At 55.3% G+C, this 20388-nt stretch overlaps 1 protein-coding gene across 1 annotated transcript in view; it reads right to left on the minus strand.

The window, feature by feature from the left end:
* PIK3R5 (phosphoinositide-3-kinase regulatory subunit 5) overlaps window positions 1–12463 on the minus strand; it is a 71243-nt gene extending 58780 nt beyond the window's left edge. Inside the window, exon 1 of the mRNA XM_062216521.1 lies at window positions 12383–12463. The gene's annotated coding sequence lies outside the window, so the exon portion shown is untranslated. The remainder of the gene's footprint in view (window positions 1–12382) is intronic.
* Window positions 12464–20388: the final 7925 nt, after the last annotated feature.

Below are 20388 nucleotides of genomic sequence, written 5' to 3' on the forward strand. Positions count from 1 at the left end.
GGGAGGGGAGGGGAGGGGAGGGGAGGGGGAGGAGGGGGGAGGAGGGGAGGGGGAGGAGGGGGGAGGAGGGGAGGGGAGGAGGGGAGGGGAGGAGGGGAGGGGGAGGAGAGGAGGGGGAGGAGAGGAGAGGGGGGAGAGAGAAAAGAGGGGAGGGGAAGAGAGAAAGAGAGGGAGGGGGAGGGAGAGGGAGGGGAGGAGGGGGGAGAGAGGAAAGAGCGAAGAGAGGGAGAGAGAGCGAAGAGAGGGAGAGAGAGAAAGAGAGAGGCAGGGGAGAGGGAAGGGAGAGGGAAGGGAGAAGGAGGGGAGAGGGGGGAGAGAGGGGGAGAGGGAGGGGAGAGGGAGGGGAAAGGGGGGAGAGGGGGGAGGGAGGGGAGAGGGAGGGGAGAGGGGGGAGAGAGGGGGAGAGAGGGAGGGAGGGAGGGAGGGAGGGAGGGAGGGGCTCCTCAATTGGAGGATGGAAAAGGCATAGGATGCAGGGACAGGTATCTGTCTGCCAGCCCCCGCGGGAGTGCTCACGCATGATTAGCGGGCTGTTCATGAACACGCAGGGAAGGATCGGGGCCAGCAGCAGCCAGAGGGATGGATGCATCCACCGACTCCACGGGGGATGAGGAGTGGGCGCTCAGCCCAGCAGTCAAGGTGCTCACACCCCACACTGGAGAACCGAGATTCAGTACCCAGCTCTGGCTCCCAACTCAGGCTTCCTGCAAATGCAGCCCCCAGGAAGCAGCAATGGCTCAAACAGTCAGGTCCCTGCCACCCGCGTAAGAGGCCTGGACGGCATCCCCGGCTCCTGGCTTTGGTCTGACCTACAGCCCTGGCCTTAGCAGGCATTTGGGATTGAATCCTAATGGTTCACTGGGCCAAATCTCTCTCTCTCTCTCTCTAATTAATCAATCAATAAAAATGCAAGCAGGTGATGAAAGAATATGCCACGAAAACAGCCCATCTGAAATTCAGCGAGTCTAGCCAGAATGTCATGACAACATAAACTGTGAACAACATAACAACACACAGGGGTTCACCAGTGGCTTCACAGCCTCCCTCACCCAAGGATGCCCACTCAGCTTCCCAGAGAGCTCCGCTTTGGCGAAAATCTACTGCATCTCCAACAGACCACCGCAGACACTCACAAGGGTACGGTTCAGAGGCGGGAGGTGGCCCCACACTGCTGTGCATCCAGCACCCCCGTCCACCTTCAGAACTTGTGCATCTTCCCAGACTAAAGCACCCCACAAACAGGAACTCCCCAGCCCCGCTCCCCCCCCAGCCTCTGGCCCCCTCCAATCTACTTCCTGTCTCTGTGAGTCTGGTAACTCTCGCTACCTCATCTGGGTGGGGTTGGAGCCTGCTTGTCCTTCTGTGTCTGCCCTAGCACTCTTAGTTCATCCGCGTCACCACACGTGTCAATCTCATCCATCTCTAAGGTGGAATAGTAGTCCAACGTGTGGGTTCATTCCACCCCTTGGTCTAGCATGGTATCTTCTATGAATGATCTTCAATAGGGCTTACAAAGCATTCTCATTCCACGGCAGAAGGGCTTAGGAACATGGATGTGACAGTAAAGATTCACAAAGATCTCAGGCGAGCAGCATTTGAACGTGGATGAGGCTGATCATCACCCTCCCATGTCCACTCTCCCTTCCTCGACTGTAATATAACTTTCAGGAATTTTAGACTACATTCCCAGATGCTCTTATAACCAAGTGTGGGCACCAAAATACAAGTAGCCATTGATAAGTACAATTTCCAAATTGCGCTTTTCAAAGGAGTAAGTATGCTCTCCCCTTCCCCCCTTTTCCTCCTCTTCTAGCTGGACTGCAGATGTAATGGAAATGCTAGAGCAGCCACCATGGACCATGAGATCAAAAGCTACATGTTGAGAAAGGCAGAGCAACAAGACAAAAGGACTTTAATTCTTGACCTGTAAAGTCTGCCTGCTTTTGCTGAGACTGTTAAATGAGAGGGGAACAAAGCTTAGCCGTGTTGAAGCCAGCACTATTTCGAATCACTCAGTACGACACACAAACCGCTACACTGTTGAGTATTTCAGTCGGCATATGGTTGTCTACCAAGCGAAATGCAGTTACTGGCTGTCAGTGGCTGCTCCACTTCTGATCCAGCTCCCTGCTAATGCTCCTGGGAAGGCAGCAGAAGATGGCCCAAGTGCCTGGGCCCCTGCCACCCTCGTGAGTGACCAGGATGGAGTTCCAGGCTCCTGGCTTCAGCCTGGTCCAGTCCTGGCCATTGCGACCTGGAGAATGAACCAGTGGATGGAAGATCTCTCTAATTCTGCCTTTCAAATAAATAATAAACTTTTTTTTTTTAAGGAAAAACAAAAGAGCCTTGTCTTTCTTACTCCGCCCCATGCCTCCTGCTGAGGTTTTCCTTTGCCCTAACAGGTTCCACGTTTAGGGAAAATGCTTCATGTATGTGCAAGCGATACAGGATGGCAAGCAAACGAATCACAATTATTCGTAACACTGCGTTTGCTCCTAACTTAAAAGCCCGAGTTTGTCATCAGTATTGACTCCCTCCAGGGTCAGGTGTGCCAGGGAGACCCTGGGGTCATTTGCAGAATCTCCAGAAATCTCCCAGCCACGTCTTAGCCCCACTACCCTGAAAGCCCAGCTCCAGACTGCTCCACAGTCCGCCTGGCAGGTGGGACAGGAAGTCCCTCCTATCCCACGGTTTTCCTGGCAGGTGGGAAGGAAGCCCCTCCCACCCCACAGTGCACCTGGCAAGTGGGACAGGAAGTCCCTCCCATCCCACAGACTGCCCAGCAGGCAGGACAGGAGGCCCCCTCCCCCCAACAGTCCGCCTGGCAGGTAGGACAGGAAGTCCCTCCCACCCCGGCAGGCAGTATAGGAAGTCACCCCTACCACTGTGTTGCCAATGGGACACTTCTCCAGGCTCTCTGCAGAAGCTGTCCCTGCAGGGGGAGGTGACCCAGGGCTTCCGTGACTCTCAGACTTGGAGAACTGCTCCTCTGGGATTCGACTGCCCTGGAGCGGGGTGAGCGGATTTCCAAGGCGCGTGGCCTTGCCAGGGACTCATGGGGCCCGAAGTGGAGGACATCAGCCTTGTCCCCGTCTGGATGGCAATGACGCAGGTGGCCGAAGCCCCTTCAGACAGCCCCAGGAGGCCAGCAAGATGTTGGTGGGTGCAGACCCCAGGGCAGGGGGTGGTGGGCAAGATGACGGAGCCCCACAAAGACCTCAGGTCGGGGACAGCCCAGCTCGCCAGGCCCTCAGCCACCCAAGCAGTTGGTGGGGTGGGGGGCACAGCTTCTGCGCCAGGAAGGTTGAGGGGGACAGCGACACCCTTTGGGTCTGAGCTGGATTGGACGAGAACAGTGAGGAAGGCCAAGAAGCCAGCAGCACGGGCGGGTGGCTCGAGAGCAAGGGAGACAGAGGCCGACCTGGCAAGGACAAGGACAGAAGTGGGGAAGTCGGCCGAGGAGGCTGCAGGCTGAGCCAGGGCTACCCCCCCCCCAGCCCCCCTGGAGAACAGCCCGCGTGGGTCCTCGGTGACAAGCACTTCCGGGGCCGGCAGGAAGAGGAGCCGACAGGCGCACGGCTGCAGGTGCGAGTGGAGAGGGGACCACAGGTGACAGTACTGAGCTTCAGGTGCTACGGACGTCACAGAGGAAGCAGCAGGCTGGTGAGACACCCCTGGGATTTGCCAGCACAGAGCCACCCGTGGCCTCAGAGCAGAGCCGCCCAACACGGCAATGTGGGCTGGAGGAGAGGTTGCTGCCACTGTGTCGGTATCAGGGACTTGGGGTGCCCAGGAGGGAAGCAGCCGTCACAGTGGCTCTGAAAAGGCTATACTCAGTGAGCAGGCTTTGAAAACCCAAGGTGGGGGAGGGGGTGGGCGGAGGAGGGGGTCAGCATCATTACCTCCATTTGGCCCAGAGGGAAAGAGGCACAAGAGATGAGGAAGTGAGCAGGCACAGGGGCAGTGGCCGCAGCCCCCTCCTCTCCCGCTGCAGCCTGCCCATCGCACCACAGCCCTGGTGCACATTCATAGACCCAGGAGAGCTCGCAGCTTCTAGCTGTTTCAAAATGAAACTCCCAAAACGTCTACAGAAGTGAATGCAAAACCCAAGGCCCAGGAAACACCAGCAGGAGCAGAGCCTGTCCATCCCCAGCTCCACCCCAGCAGCTGGTCTGAGACAGCCACAGAGGACGGCGATTTGGAAATGGCTCAACTTGTGTATCTCATTGAGTGTTAAAGGGAGCCAGGAGCGAGAGACACCCAGAAAAACCCAGGCTCCCAGCATAGGATGCCAGTGAAGATCTCCATCCAGTAGGAGCTGAACGTCTCTCTCCATGGACAGCTATGGCTTCCTAACAGCCATGGTGCCTCTGCTCTGGGGGAGTGGGTTTTTAAATTCTTATTCAATTATTTATTTAAAAGGCAGAGTTACAGAGAGACAGAAATATCTTCCATTGCTTGTTCACTCTCCAAATGGTCACAATGGCTGGGGCTGGGCTGAAACCAGGAGCCTGCACCTCCATCTGGGTCTCTCATGTGGGTGGCAGGATGGGGCCCAAGCACTCAGGCCATCTTTTGCTGCTTTCCCAGGTGCATTAACGGGGAGCTGGATCAGAAGTGGAGCAGCTGGGACTCGAACCGGCACCTGTGTGGGATGATGGAATCACGGGTGGCAGCTTAACCCACTATGCCACAATGCCACGCCCCCCCTCCCCCACATACTGAACTTCTTACACTCAAACTATGTTCTCTGAGTGACCAACATACCATTCAGCCACAGCCACCTCGACTTGGAGAACCAGAGACATTTAGAAATGAGCTGTCTCATCTCCATTCTCACGGCAAACACCCCCCTCACTGGGGCGCTCGCTACAATACAGCCACGCGTTCCAGTGTCGGTCTGCTCCGAGTTTCCCTAGGATCTCCCCATGTCCCCACTGTGAGCTGGAGTCCATTTCCTTACATCCCCATTCCTGGAGGATGATCCCACGAAGGTCTTCACTGTTTCTAAAAGACGCTGCCTTGAAACACCCAAAGATGGATACAGCTTCGCTCCTGCCTCCTCTTCTTAGAGGAAGATGTCTCCACGCCTTTCATCGTCTCATAAGATGTCACCACCATCTTGCTCCCTTTCTCCAGGTCTAAGGTGGTTGACCGAAGGCAGATCACTTAAAGATGCCCCCATCCCACATGGGAGCACCAGGCTTTGATGCCCGCCTCTGGCTCCGGACTCCAGCTTCCTGCTCATGCACACCTTGGGAGGCAGCAGTGATGGCTCAAGGAACTGGGTTCCTGCCACCCACGAGGGAGACCTGGATCGTGGTCCCGGCTCCTGGCTTTGTTGTGGGCATCTGAGGAATGAACCAGTGGATGGGAGTGCTCTCTGTCTCTCTCTCTCTCTCCAATTCTCTGCTTCTCCAATAAATGGATTTTATAAAAAAATTATAAGGGGCTGACCAGCATCCCCCATACAGGCAGTTCCGGAGGGATCTGCCCAGCTCAGTGCAGCTCAGTGCAGCTCAGTGCAGCCGGGGCCTTCCCATCAGCCACAGGACACAAAGTAAGGACTCCTGGGACTCAGCAGCTGACTGTTGGAAGCCACGTGTCAAAGACGACTCTCGGGCATCGTGTGGGGACACTGTGGTTTCTAGGGGTGAACCTGGAGGGACTGGGGAGGGGGGAGATGGCTTGGGGTGTAGAGAGCTGAGACTCCAGCAGCGGAGGCCCTCCCACCAGAGCTGCTGTTCTCTCAACATTCCAGGAACATTCCAGAAAGTCCACCTTCTCTGCAAGCTGGCCCAGGGTGAATACGAAGCACTCCCCAGATCACTTTGCAAAGCCAGCCTGTCAGAAACTGGCACAGGGGCAGCATCGTGGCGCAGCAGGTTAAGCTGCAGCCTGAGATACTGGCACGCCCTATCAGAGTGCTGGTTCAAGTCCCGGCTGCTCCACTTCCCATCCAGCTCCCTGCTAATGCACCGGGGAAGCAGCAGAGGATGGCCCAAGAGCTTGGGCCCCTGCTGCCCACGTGGGAGACCCAGATGGAGTTCCTGGCTCCTGGCCCAACCCCTGTTGTTGCAGTCATTTGGGGGATGAGCCAGCAGACGGAAAATCAACCTCTCTCATTCATATAAAATAAATAATAATAAATCTTTTAAAAAATAACTGGCAACACAGAGGAGGAACGCAGGGAGAAATGACTTGCGCACAGAGATGCAAACATTCTGAATGCTGTCACAGAATAAAACACCTGGGCCGAACTGAGTTTAGTCCAGAAACGCTCTAAGGAGGGCTCAGTCCACGGACACCAACAGCAGGCTGTGTCACATCATTCATCTCGAGGTAAAAAAAACCACCCAAGAATATCCTAGAAAATGCTTTAAAAAGTACTGGGTGGGGCCCAGTGCTGTGGCATAGAGGGTAAAGCCACCGCCTGCAGTGCCGGCATCCCATATGGGCGCTGGTTCCAGTGCCAGCTGCTCCACTTCTGACCCAGCTCTCTGCTATGGCCTGGGAAAGCAGTGGAAGATGGCCCAGGTCCTTGGGCCCCTGCCTCCATGTGGGAGACTCGAGAGAAGTTTCTGGCTCTTGGCTGCGGATGGACCCTGCCCCGGCCATTATGACCATTTTGGGAAGTGAAGCAGCAGATGGAAGAACTCTCTCTCTCTCTGGCTCTCTGGCTCTGCCTCTCTGTAATTCTGCCCTTCAAATAAATAAATAAACAAACTTAAAAAAAAAAAAAAAAGAGGTATTGGGCAATCTTAGCATCCATTCATGCTTCTAAAGATCCTTAGAAATGAGGAACTAAAGAGCACTTCCTCCACACAAGGCACTCCGCTTCAAGACACGGCTCTGCAGAACGGCGACCAAGCTCACCAACAAACAGCCAAGGCTGCCAGGCTGCTGCTCAGCCTCTGCTGTTGGTGAGAACGGCCGAAGACTCCATTGGCAAAGGCAAGGCCCTCTCATCCCTTTGGCCAGAGACTGAAATACAAACTTGATGAGCAATCCAGAAAGTGTGCCCATTGCCATGGCCCAGGGTCAGGGAGCGAGGCGCCCAGTGCACCACCCTGAGTCCTCACCACCGAGTCACCAGGGGTGTCCACCATGGGATTCTCATCACCCTCCCCCCAGCCCCCTGCTTCTGACAACAGCTGGACAGAGCAGTTTCTAGAACAGGAGTCACTAACCAGGATTCATTGGTGGACTGTAGGGGTAGGAGAAGACACTGGAATTCTATGCAGCATTTGAAACAGGGAGGGTGAGAGAGCATGAAGGTACGCATCGTGTTCTCACGCACGCGGGTGCTCATGCATTTTCTTTCTTTCTTTTTTTTTTAAAGAGTTTAAGAGGCGGAGAGAGAGAGGTCTTCCATCTGCTGGTTCACTCCCTGAGTGGCCACAATAGTCAGAGCTGGACTGATCCAAAGCCAGGAGCTTCTTCCAGGTCCCCCAAGCAGGTGCCGGGGCCCAAGCACTTGGGCCATCTTCTACTGCTTTCCCAGGCTACTTGCAGGGAGCTGGATCAGAAGTGGAGCAGCTGGGACTCAAACCGGAGCCCATATGAGGTGCTGGCGCCACAGGCAGATGCTTAGCCTACTATGCCATGGTGCCGGCCCCTTCCATCACATTTTCGAAGGGGTCCACTGTGTCTGGACAGCTGCCTTAGTGGATCTACCCTAAGTGATGCACACAGCACACGGGGGAGGCTGGCTCTTCCGGCCAGGGTGAATGGAGGTAGCTGTGTGCAGACAGACCTGGCCACGGTCCAAACCACTACACCGTTGGGGAGCAGCTGCTCAGGCACGTGTCTGTAGGGGCATCCCCGATCGGGGAGGAAGACGGTGTTGGGAGCTGAATGAGGGGCTTCTACGATGGCACAGGATGCCAGGATCTCCAAGAGGAGTGGCTCCTAAGAGGCAAGGAGTTTTCCACGGATGGGGACTCCCTTAGCTGTTGATGGAGACGCACAAAGGCAGAGGATCCCTAGCAAATGCGTGAGCTGTGAAAAGGAAAAATGCCGAGCGGAGGAGGTGAATGGTAGAGGCTAGGCGGGGTCACAGAAAGCACCAGCGCCTCACACCCACCCAACCTACAGATGGGAAAACTGACACCCAGATAGGCCCGTGGCTCTGCCAACATCCACGGCTAGGAGCGCAGGGGTCAGGCCAGTCCACAGGACACAGAAGCCTGGACGCCTCCTTCAGCCCTCAGGCTGCAGCCCCGCCTGGGGAGGAAACCACACAAGCTCATTTGCCTAGGTCAACAACGGCATGGCATGCTCAGGAGGACACGAAAATGAAAAGCACACCCCTCCCTCCTGACCCCACCCCAGCGCCCCCCACCCCCACGTCCTGAGTCCTGGCGGCTCCCACTGCGGGTGTGCCTGGGGGTTTCCTGGCCACAACCCGGCCACAGCTGTGCTCTGCCTGGGCAGACCCTGCATGGGGGCCACGGAAAGCACAGTGGGGACAGAGGAGCGGGTGTTCAGGCTTTGGAGGAGGGAGGGGGTTGAGGAGGGCTCCAGAGGATGGGGCTCGAGCTGGGCATAGAGGGGAAGGGCAATCTGGGAAGAAGGAACAGAACACGCGAAGGCACAGAGGAAGCAGGAGGGGTGGATCTGGCTGCCCATGTGAATGGGGGATGGGGTGTCACTGGGTTTGTCATCTCACATCACCATGGCAGCAGGACAGAGGCGGAGCCTGGGGACAGGAGTCTTCCAGGGATGCCCCGTAGCCCATAGTCTAGCAACCCAGTTGGCAGACTCCAGGAGGACCTGCTGTGCCCCAAAAGTCACCACTTCTCCACCCTCGCTGGCCCCAGCCTCCTCCTGGGTGTACCTCGCTGTGGCTGTCTCACTTATCTAGAAGCCAGATTCCCTCAACTATCCAGAGTCCAGAAACAGACACATAACACACTTCACGCCCAGAGCTGTGCCCTGCAGGGCAAGCACTCGACCTGAGCAGGCTGTCGCTTAGACTTGGTCATCTCGGGTCAAGAGCAGACACCGGGGGGGGGGGGGGGAGGAGGGGGAAGGGGGCAGGTGGCATAGCAGGTAAAGCTGCCACCTGCAGTGTGAATATCCCATATGGGCGCTGGTTCGAGTCCTGGCTGCTCCACTTCCTATCCAGCTCTCTGCTATGACCTGGGAAAGCAGCAGAAGATGGCCCAAGTCCTTGGGTCTCTGCGCCCACATGGGAGACCTAGAAAAAGTTCCTGGCTTCAGATCAGCTCAGCTCCAGCCCTTGTGGCCATTTGGGGAGTGAACCAGCAGTTGGAAGGCCTCTCTCTCTGCCTCTGCCTCTCTCTAATTCTGCCTCTCAAATAAATAAATAAATAAATCTTTAAAAAAAGAGAGACTTTTTTCAAGTGGGGTTAACCCAATTCCAGCACTTTCCAACCGTGTGGCCCCAACCCTCAGCTTCCTTGCACTGAAAATGCAGGCTGATGTAGCTGTGAAATTAGACACGAAGTTCTCAGCCTAGTACCCAACACCGTGCAGTCACAGCCAAGGGGAGAAAAAGGCCAAAAACAAAGATGAGAGAGAGCGCCAAAAATCTCCTTGGAGCAGAGCCAGGGTGCACAAGACAAAGGCGCGCCAGAATCACCAACATGTCAGGAGATGGCCCAGTCACACCCCAGGTGCAGGTGCATGATGGCCAGCAGCCCAATTCACAGAGAGCTCCTCTAAAACCAGATCTGACAGAAAGTTCCAGCGCTTGGCAGCGAGACCTGGGCAAAACGCTGCGTGCACAGGATGAGAACAGAAGCAGTCTGTGTGTACCCCCAGAGCACACCCCCACTCTGAAAGAAACGCGGGGCGTGAAATGGAATCTAAGAGGCCACCAACAACAAGACAGGTGCCCCCAAGAGCTGGCGCTGTGTCGTAGTAGGGTAAGCCTCCACCTGCAGCATCGGTTTGCATCCCAGCTGCTCCTCTTCCGATCCAGCTTTCTGCTGTGGCCTGAGAAAGCAGCAAAGATGGCCCGAGTGCTTGGGCTTGGGCCCCTGCACCCACGTCGGAGACCCAGAAGAAGCTCCTGGCTCTTGGCTTCCGATCAGCCCAGCTCCGGCCGTTGTGGCCATCTGGGGAGAGAACCAGCAATTGGAAGAGCTTTCTGCCTCTCCCTCTCTCTGTAATTCTGCCTCTCAAATAAATTAAAAAAGAAAAGAAAAGGTAGAAAGAAAGAAAGGTACCCCTTAAGGAAAGACTGTTGCCGATGACAAACTGTCAGACGAAAGAGTAAGACACACTTTGGGTGTCAGCGCTCCTAAAACCTGAGAACACATCCATCCCCAAACCAACGAAACAGCCTGGTGCATCCTCTTCTCTTTGGGACAGAGTGAGCTGGGTTCCTCCTTCTGCCTCCCCCCACCTCCCCTCTGGTCCAGAAGCTCCAACTAAACACCCCCACCACCACCACCCACACACCTGCTGGGGATCACTCTTCCCCGCCCTCCCGATTGACGGTAAACTGACTCAGGCTTTCAGCCCCATCAACTGAGACCAAAAAGGGCTCTGGTTCACAGGGGTCCCAGAGGGCTCAGCCCCCTGGGATGAGGCTCTTTCAACAGAGGCCAAGTGGGTTCAGCTCCAGCGCTCGGCTGCACCCATGCTGGGGCTGCCAAACTCCACGCTACCCTAGGGGAAAGACTCGGGCCCTCCTGGCCCACTTCTCTGGCTGCAGCAGGAGCTTGGGTCCACGGCTACCCTGGGATGGAGGAGCAGTCTCCACTCCAAACGCGCTCATCACCCAGAACCTCCGGTTGGCGCCCATTGGATTACTCTTGAAAAAAACAAAAGGTGCTGTGTGGGAGGGAGGAAGAGGAGGCAGAGGCACTCCTGCTTCCCCTGCAGCATCAGGGGAGGTGGGGGGGAGACCACAAGCATCCCCCATCTGAGCTGGAGACAAGGGGATGGGGGTTCTTACAACCGCAGCACACAGCACTCTCAAGCCTTCCTGTAGCCCAAAGCAGGAAGACGAATGGATCCCCCCCCAAAAAAACTGTCTTCTTTGTCTCCCATAGGCCCCTCACTGGAGACCCACACCACGCTCAGGAAGCAAGGGAGCCCTGGATGCCCACTCTATTGTTCTACAACTATTCATGCATCCACCACGTGCACCTGCCCTCATCACCCTCATCCATTGACCTTGCCATGCAAGGTCAGAGCCCATCTCACAGCTCAGGGGGCTGAGAGAGGGGCAGTAAGAGACTGACCGTCACACAGCCTGGCCTGGCTGGGACTCACATCCCTCCTCCCCACCACGCGGGGTTCCCAAGTGCTGGCTCTGGCGTCATCACTTAAGGAGCCTAGGAAAACTTCTCCCAACTACCATTCCGGACTGCTGCCGGGCTGGAGCCTAGGGAATGTGGGTTTTCACAAACACTGCAAGTGTTGGCAGCTGTGGGAGCCCCGGCTGCCCCAGGTGGTCTCCACGGAGGAGGAGGGACAGCGTGCAGCAGACCTCCACGTTTTCAGAAAACCGAATTATCAGGTAGGTTTGTTTGGATGCAAAAATATTTTGAAATCCATGCTTATAGTTTTTTCCCTAAGACATATTTCCGGAGACCTCTTCAAAGACCCTTTCTGGGAGGCAGGGGTCGGTAATCGGAAGGGACTTCCCAGACTGACTTGGCCTATTTTCAAGTCCTCCTGTGCCTACCCACTACCACCACCACCACCACCACCTCCTCCTCCTCCTCCTCCTCCTCCTCCTCCTGTGCCTACCCTCCTCCTCCTCCCCCCCCCCCCCGCAGGAGTCTGCTCACTTCACACCACATCCTGTAGCTTTCATGTCGCCTGCCTTCTCCTACGAACCCCATTTCTCGCGTGTGTACCCCCAGACTTGGGATGGCTCCGGGTGCGCACGCACACACGTGCCCGCGCCGCGCCGTCTTGTGAGGACGCCCAGAGTGCAGACCCACACCCTCAGGGACAGAGCCTGCCTGCCGCACCCACCGTGCACGACCGGCTCGCTAGCAAGGGGCAGTAGGCTCCATGCCCCCCCTCCAACCCAAGCCTTCCACGTCCTGGTGGCCAAGGACCTCTGACTCCGGTGCGCCCCGGAGAGGGTGCTAAGCCCAAGCTGGGGGTGGGGGTGGGCTGGCTCCTGGACCCCACGACGCAGGCAGGAGGCTGCGGGAGCGCCCAGCCGCGCAGAGGCGTCCGGGAGTGGCCACCTGGACGGCAATGGACGGTCTCCGGGATGCCCCTTCCGGGTCCCGGCTGACCGAGAACCTGCTAGTGCTGGCCCTATCCACCGAGCCCGAAGGCAGCAGCACCTGTGCAGGCCACCTGCTGCCGCGGCTTCTCCCCGACGGCCCGGAGCCTGCTCCCGCTCTGCCACCGCCGCCCAGCCCGGCCGCCCGACCCCACACACCTGCAGTGCCCGCCGGGCGCCGAGCCCCTCTCCAGCGACGACTCCCTGCGCTTCGGGTAGGGACCACCGCGCCCCGGCTGGAGCGGCGCGGCCAGTCCCAGCATCAGTCCCGTCCGTCGCTCGGGGGTGGGGCGAGGCGCCATGGGCGGGGCCTTGAGGAGGCGTGGTCTGTCGCTCTCCGGCCTCTGCCGCCACCTGGTGGAGGGGCCGTGTCAGTCAGGTGCCCGGCCCGCCCGGGTGTGCCAGGAATCCCGCCCCGGAGCCCGCAGAACATCTGGAAGGCGGCCCCGGGCTCGGAGCCCTGTCGGACCCAGGCAGGTGCAGGGCTATGGCCGGTGGACGCCAGTGCCGGGCACCAGCGATGCCCCAAGAATAAAGCGAGGTTCAGCGGCTCCCGGGCAGGGGTGGGAGGTGAGGGCGGAAACGCGGCTTTGGCCCCCCGCAGGAGGAGTGGGCGGAGCCGGGGGAGGCTTGGGGTGGGGGCTTCGGGGAAGGAGGAGAAAGGGGAAGCTCCGACGAGCTGCTTCCTCCTCTCGCTGCGACTCGGAGCCCCACTTCCTCCTCCTACTTCTATTTTCTTTGGGTTCTCTTAACCCTTAAAATGCCTGCACCCCTGCTGGGCAGAGCGGACCTTGAACCTCACCCTGAAGCAGGAACCTTCCTGGGAGTGCCGCTCCTGCAGCCTCCGGTCCGACCTGGCGCCAGACTCGCTGTCACCCTGCTGGGTCCCTCCTCCCCTGGGAAGCAGGTGGGGTCCCCGCCTCCAGGGCCGAGGCCCTATTCTTGCCTCCCCTCCCAGCCTTCCTAGCCGACACTTAGAAATGGAGAGACGCCTCAGAGAATCCCAGAAGCGAAGGCCTTGTGCCTCAGTTTCCCCACTTGCAAAACAGGGGTCTGAAGGTTGATTGCAGCACAAGCAGGCCTTGTGCTGAAAGACTGGGTAGTTTTAGGGCTACCGAGGGGGCAGAGCTGAGAGTTCCACCTTTACCATCCCACTGTCACCTGTTAGGGACGGCCAGAACCAGCCGCGGCATCGTAGTTGGGGTCGGCAGAAGCGGCAGCCCCACCTGAGGCATTGGCGGATGATTCTTTTCCTGATTTCCTAAGTACCAAGAAAAAGCAACTTCCAAAAAGGTGGAAACAGAAAGCACTGGGCGAGTGCACAGGGCCTGCACCAGCTCGTCCTCCACCATGCCCCTCCCCCACTCCACCACTGAGCAGTTAGGGTCCTGGGAGACACCCCTGAGGTCACAGCACTTGGCACGGGTGGCGAGAAGTAGAGGCGGCTTCCCAAGGAGAGGAGGAGGAAGAGCTGGAGCTGTTGGGGGTCAAGGACTGAGAGATGGGAACAATGCAGGTGGTGCTAACAGACGCTGCTGGAGCGAAGTGGCTCAGCCCCAGGGAGCCGAGCATCCCAGGAGCCAGCTTGGTCCACTCAGAGATGGGCATTCCCTTCTCCACCAGCAGTGTCAGATTGAGCTGGCATGTTTGTTGTGTTCCGTTCATTTGAGAGGCAGACACCGAGGGTGATCTGCCATCCACTGCTTCACTCCCCCCCCCCCCCCCAATGCCTGCAACAGCCAGAACTGGACCAGGCTGACTCCAGGAGCTGGGAACTCCAGCTGAGTGTCCCACGTGGGTGGCAGGAGACCAATGACTTGAGGCATCTCCTGCTGCCTCCTTGGGTCTGAATTAGCAGGAAGCTGGAGTCAGGAGCTGGAGTGGGATATCAAACCCAGGTATCAAACCCAGGTACTCCAGGGCGGGCGGGAGGGGGGGGGGGGGATCCTAACTGGCATCTTAAGTAGCCAAATGCCTGCGTTAAGTTTGCATGTGATTCTGCCCTCCAGCACAGCTCCACCTGTGCCTCCCTGACCCTAATTGGCAGAGCTGATGGGCACAAGACACCTGCTGGCCAGAACGGAGAGCCACAGCCTCCCAGCAACGGTGATCGCACTCACGCTCCTGAGAGCGGCACCAAAGACTCATAGCACCTGTCACTCATCAGGCACCTGTTCCACACCGCGCCCTGCAGCTCTGCTGCTGTGTTAGGATTTCTGTTTGCCCGTCTCTCTGTCATCATTCTCCTTTCCCCTCCTAATGTTTTCAGAGAGAAGTCTGCCCCAGCGCCACTTCCTCCTCGTGCGTTTGTTCCTCAACGCTCTGAAATAAGGTCACCAGGAAAACCCCAGACGTCAACCCGAGTGTTCTGTTTTCTTACCTTCCCATTGACTCACCTTTCCCTGAAAATGCCCCCCTTGCCTGCTGAACCGGCAGGCCAAGATTTTGTTGTCTTTTTCTGGTTTTCTTTTCTGCTTCTCTTCTCCCTGGGCCATCTCAGCTGTTCCCACCCTGCTGATCCCTCCCAAGTCTGTAACTCTGGGTCATCAATGCACAGGCACCGCAATCTCTCCAGGTCCCCAAATGAATTCCTCACCTTGCCCTTAAATCTGATCTCTTGCCTTCCCTATCTCAGTGGGCAGCTGCACTGTCCACCCAGTTTCACACTAGGAAATGCGCTATACAAAGAACTCATGTCCACAATAAAGAACTCCTACAGGTTAAAATAATAAAGATAGACCATGTAATTTTAAAATAGGCAAGGGGGCTGTCGCTATGGCTCACTTGGTTAATCCTCCACCTGCGGTGCTGGCATCCCATATGAGTGCCGGGTTCTAGTCCCGGTTGCTCCTCTGCCAGTCTGGCTCTCTGCTGTGGCCCGGGAGGGCAGTGGAGGATGGTCCAGGTGCTTGTGCCCCTGCACCCATGTGGGAGACCAGGGGGAAACACCTGGCTCCTGGCTTCAGATTGGTGTAGCACCGGCCATAGTGGCCATTTGGGGAGTGAACCAACGGAAGAAAGACCTCTCTGTCTCTCTTTCTCACTGTCTGTAACTCTACCTGTCAAATAAATACATAAATAAAACAGGCAAAAACCATGAGCTCCACAAAAGAAGACATCCAAAAGGCCAATGAGCCATACAAAAGGATGCTGAATATCCGTCGGGCATCGACAAAGAGCAAACTGAAGCCACGACCTATCCCAGACCCTGGCCGGTGCATGGCTGTGGCCAGAGGACAGCCACTCTCCAAGAATAAAGTGAGGTTTGGCCAGCAGGGCTGAAGCATAGCTTTGCCCCCCAGCCCCAGCACCCAGAAGAGTGGGTGGAGCAGTGGGTGTGTGAACCAATGGAACAGAAGAGCTCTCTCTGTCTCTCAGCCTCTCAAATAAGCAAATACAACTTTGTTTACAGAAGAAATTACAAGCTAAGATGAAGCAGCATTTCTGGCTTGCAAAGCGTAAAGCTCCACGGAGACGGCCAGCAGAGGAGAGGGAGCTGAGGGAAGCTGAGCGTGCGAATGAGGGCACAACTGGAGATTGTGCGCTAGGATTCAGAGAAAGGGGGAAGATGGAAAAGCGGTGATCTCCGGAGCATGGAGACCCAGGACAGGGACCGAGACAAAGCCTGTGGCAGCCCACGTTGTCTTCTGAACACAGATTTCCAGCCACAACTTCAAATCTTAACTTTCCTAGGGAGATGTCAGGGACCCAAAACTGACTTCAGAAAAGACACATCTGAACAAGCCCGTAATGACTTCCATCAAATTTTCGGAGGACAGAATTGCATGATGCTTTAAAAACTGGCGGCAGTGAAGAGTAGACTGTGTTGGGCTTTGTGTAAGAAAGAGGGAACGGAAGGAAAATGTGCATGCATTCGTTCATTTGGGCAAGAAGAAATACAGGAGGAATAAATGAATTGAGGAGAAGGCGAGAGTTCAGCCGAGTAGTAGAAATGTCAACCACAGTGCATGGATTTGATGCCTGGTCCTGGTGCCTGACTCCAGCTTCCTATGCTGCAGACCCTGGGAGGCCGCAGCCATGACTCAAGGATTGGGTCCCTGCCACCCACGTGGGAGACCTGGATTGCATTCCTGGCTCCTGGCTTCAACAAGCCTCAGCTATGCAGGCATCTGGGGAGGGAACCAGTGGATAGGAGTTCTCTCTTTGTATCTGTCTCTATGTCTCTTTCTCTGTATCTCTCTATAGCTCTGTAGCTCTATATCTCAACTTATAAAAACTAGTAAGATTGGTCCCCTATAGTAGATAAATGGAGATGGAAAGAATGGAGGCACCGGAGTGGAGACAGAAGGAAAGGGAGAAATGATAATTCTCTGGGTGTGCTTATTTTCTATAATTCTGACCCTGAGACCCAGGATCGTGTTTCACATATCACCAGCGGGCTCCAACCCCCCACATAAGTCATTAAAACCCATCAGGATATGGTGGGAACCCAAACTGAAAGACAAACATCACAAATGAACCCAACTCTGTTGCAAGTGAGTGGTATAACAGTACTGAGAAGGGTGGTAACAGAACAAACTCAAGTCTCTTAGGAAAACCTTATTTTGTTTCTTTTCCTCTTTTTTTTTTTTAAATTTCTTTGGGTTTTGTTTTTTGAAAGGCAGAGAAACAGAGATCTTCCACCTGCTGGTTCCCTCCCCAAATGCCCACAACAGCCAGGGTTGGGCCAGGTTAAAGCCAGGAGCCAGGAACTCTATCTAGATCTCCCATATGGGTGGCAGGGGGCCCAAGCACTCGAACCATCATCTACTACTGCCCAGGGTATGGAGTAGCAGGAGGCTGGCCCAGAAGCAGAGGTGAGACTGGAACCCAGGCGCTCTGACACGGGATACAGGTGGATTAACCTGCTCATCCTGAGCTGGTGGCAGAACACCCACCCCCCAGAAAACCCTATTTTGACTTCCTACTGCAGATCTAAAGATGAAAGGGAATGTGTGGTGTTGGTGTTGGTGTTGCTGCTAGAGGGTCTGCCCTCTATTTTGGCAAGTTTGTTTCTGACAGGACTATGATGTAGCAATTCATAAACTGAGCAAATAAGTCAATACACTGTAAGTAGCAAAGGCCAGGTTTCTCAGCTTTGGTGGAAGCGGTTACAAATAAGGAAAAGTGGAAGGCTAGGATTAATCTTATTGTAGTAGACTGAATTAGAGGGGTTGGTATGCACTTGTGGTTTGTTTGTAATTTTTATTTTTAATTCATTTGCTTGAGAGAAGAGAGACAAGGGACAGAGAGCTCTCATCTGCTAGTAGATTTCCCAAATGCCTGCAACAGCCTCTTTGGGCCAAAACCCAGAGCTGAGAGCTCCACCCAGGTTTCCCAAGTGCGCGGGAAGGAGTCAGCTACCTGAGCCATCAGCACTGCCTCCCAGGGTCTGCGTTGGCAGGAGCTGGAATTAGCAGACAGAGCTGGTACTATGGTGTGGGACACAGGCAGCCTATGGAATCTCCAGGTGCCTAGATAGTGGTGTGTGTGTACTTCCTACACTAATAGCCCACTAGCAATGAGAACACTTAGCTCCCAGATCGTGGTTTCTAATTATTCACTGGTGAAAGGAGCCAGGGCACCTTAGAGAATTGGGTGGGTGAGGGGCTGGGTCAGGGGGCGAACAAATGAATCTAGAGCATCTTGTGGTGCAGGAAAGGATAGAAGGGCTCAGAAAATGACCAGTGGGTGGTGTTGTGGTGCAGTGGGTTAGGCCACCACTTGGGGGCCCCGCATCCCATATTAGACTGCTTGGTTCAAGTTCCAGCCCCTCTGCTTCCGATTCAGCTCCCTGGCTAAGTTCCTGGAAGGCAGCACATGGTGGCCCAAAGTATCTGGGTCCCTGCCACCCACATGGGAGATGCTGGATCCTGGCTTCAGCCTGGCCCAGTCCCAGCTGTTGTGGCCATTTGGGCAGCGAACCAGAGGGTGGAAGATATTCTCTCTCTTTCTCCCTCTCTCCCTCTCTCCCTCTCTCTCTCTCTCTCTCTCTCTCTCTCTCTCTCTCTCTCTCTCTCTCTCATATATACACACACACACAGTCTTTCAAATAAGCAAATAATTTCTTTTTAATGGCTGAGGCTTGAGGCTGGTGGTGTGGTGCAGTGGGTTAGGCCACTGCTTATGATGCCAGCATCCCATATCAGTCCTGGTTCAGGTCCCAGCTGTTCTGTTTCTGATCCAGCTGCCTGGCTAGCATGCCTGGGAAGGTGGCAGATGATGGCCTCTGGGATGGAGTTCCAGGCTCCTGGCTTTGGCCTAGACCAGTCCCAGCTGTTACAACTATTTGGGGAGTGAATCAGGAGATGGATGATCTCTCTCTCCCTCTCTCCTCTCCCTCTCTCTTCCTCCCTCCTACTCTCTGCCTTTGTTTTTCTTTTTTTAAAGATTTATTTTATTTATTTGACAGGCAGAGTTATGGGGAGGGGGGCCTTCCATCCGCTGGTTCACTCCCCAGATGGCCACAATGGCCAGAGCTGTGCTGATCTGAAGCCAGGAACCAGGAGCTTCCTCCAGGTCTCCCATGTGGGTGCAGAGGCCCAAGGACTTGGGCCATCTTCTACTGCTTTCCCAGGCCATAGCAGAGAACTGGGTAGGAAGAGGAGCAGCTGGAACTAGAACCGGTGCCCATATGGGATGCCAGTGCTTCAGGCCAGGGTGTTAACCCACTATGCCACAGTGCCAGCCCCATGCTCTCTGTCTTTCAAATAAATAAATACATCTTTTTAAAAATGACTGAACCTTGTCAGAAGACACAGAAACCAACTCAAATGTGCCTCCAATCCAGAACACACTGAATAACACAGTAATTAATCATAATGGCAAATTATAGCTTATAGAATAAATATCCAGGGCCGGCGCTGTGGTGTAGTAGGCTAAGCCTCTGCCTGCAGTGCCGGCATCCCATATGGGCACCAGTTTATGTCTTGGCTCCTGGCTTCAGATGGGCCCAGCTCTGGTCATTGCAGCCATCTGGGGAGTGAACCAGTGAGTGGAAGATGTTTCTTTCTCTCTTCCTCTCTCTGTAACTCTGTCTCTCAAATAGATAAATAAAATCTTAAAAAAAAAAAAAAAACCACGAGTCCCTACAGACATAAGTGAGTAAATAAACACATGGAGAAATGGAGATCACCTTCCTTACAGCAGGATTCCAGTGAACACACATGGAAGGAATGATGGAAGTGACCACTTGGCTCACATTGTGCTAATCTTTGTTGCCAGCAAGAACTTCCGTGATGCCAAATGCCCTGGCCCAATTAGCAACGACACACGGGGCTGTGGGCACAGTGCCTGCCACGTTGAAACCTAGTCCACATGGTGGCTGCATTAGAAGGTGGGGTGTTGGGGGGCAATCCGGTCATGCATGGGATCGGTTTCCTGGTTAAAGAGCTCCTGTGGTTGGCCTCTCACCATGGGAGGACCCAGGAGGGCACCACCTTGGAGACACAGGCCCCCACCATGTGTCAGACCCACCAGCACCTTCATCTTGGTTATCCCAGCTGCCAACACCAACAGAAGGTGGAGTTTGTGGTGTGTAAACCACCCAGCATGTGGTATGTTTGTTACAGCATCCCCAGTAGGCTAAGTCCAACGGGATATTCGCTTGGTCTCCCAGTAGCTCCCCACCAGGGACTTTCTGGTGACAAAGGAAAATTGAAGCTGCAGATAGAAATCAGGCACTTCCCTCACCACGTGGACAAAGTCACCGTCATCCCAGCCCGGTGTAGTCGCACCATTCAGCCCGTGCGTGCACGCATTGGGCAGGGCACACCATGTCTGTGGTGTTTCTGCCAAGCAGATCCAGCCTCAGCCTCCCCCCGGGGACCACTGCAGGCCAAGCCAGAGGGGGCTGCATTCTCCAGAATCATCAGGGAAACACAGGCACATGCTGGTGTGCGACACTTCAGTGTGATGAGCCAATGCAATTGGCTCCTGGACCAGAAACAGGATGTTCGTGAAGCCATTGGCAAGACTTGAATGAAATCTACAGATGAGTTAATAGTAGTATATCGGTAGGAATCCCCTGATTTCAATAATGTATAATAATATATGTATGTAATAATGTAAAATAATAATGTATGATGCTAGAATTAAAGGGTGAGGCTAAAAGGTTCACGGGATACCACGTTTGCAACTTTTTGATGTAACTCCAAAAAGATTTC

Source organism: Lepus europaeus, chromosome 18 (assembly GCF_033115175.1).
Source record: "Lepus europaeus isolate LE1 chromosome 18, mLepTim1.pri, whole genome shotgun sequence".
Lineage (NCBI taxonomy): Eukaryota > Metazoa > Chordata > Mammalia > Lagomorpha > Leporidae > Lepus > Lepus europaeus.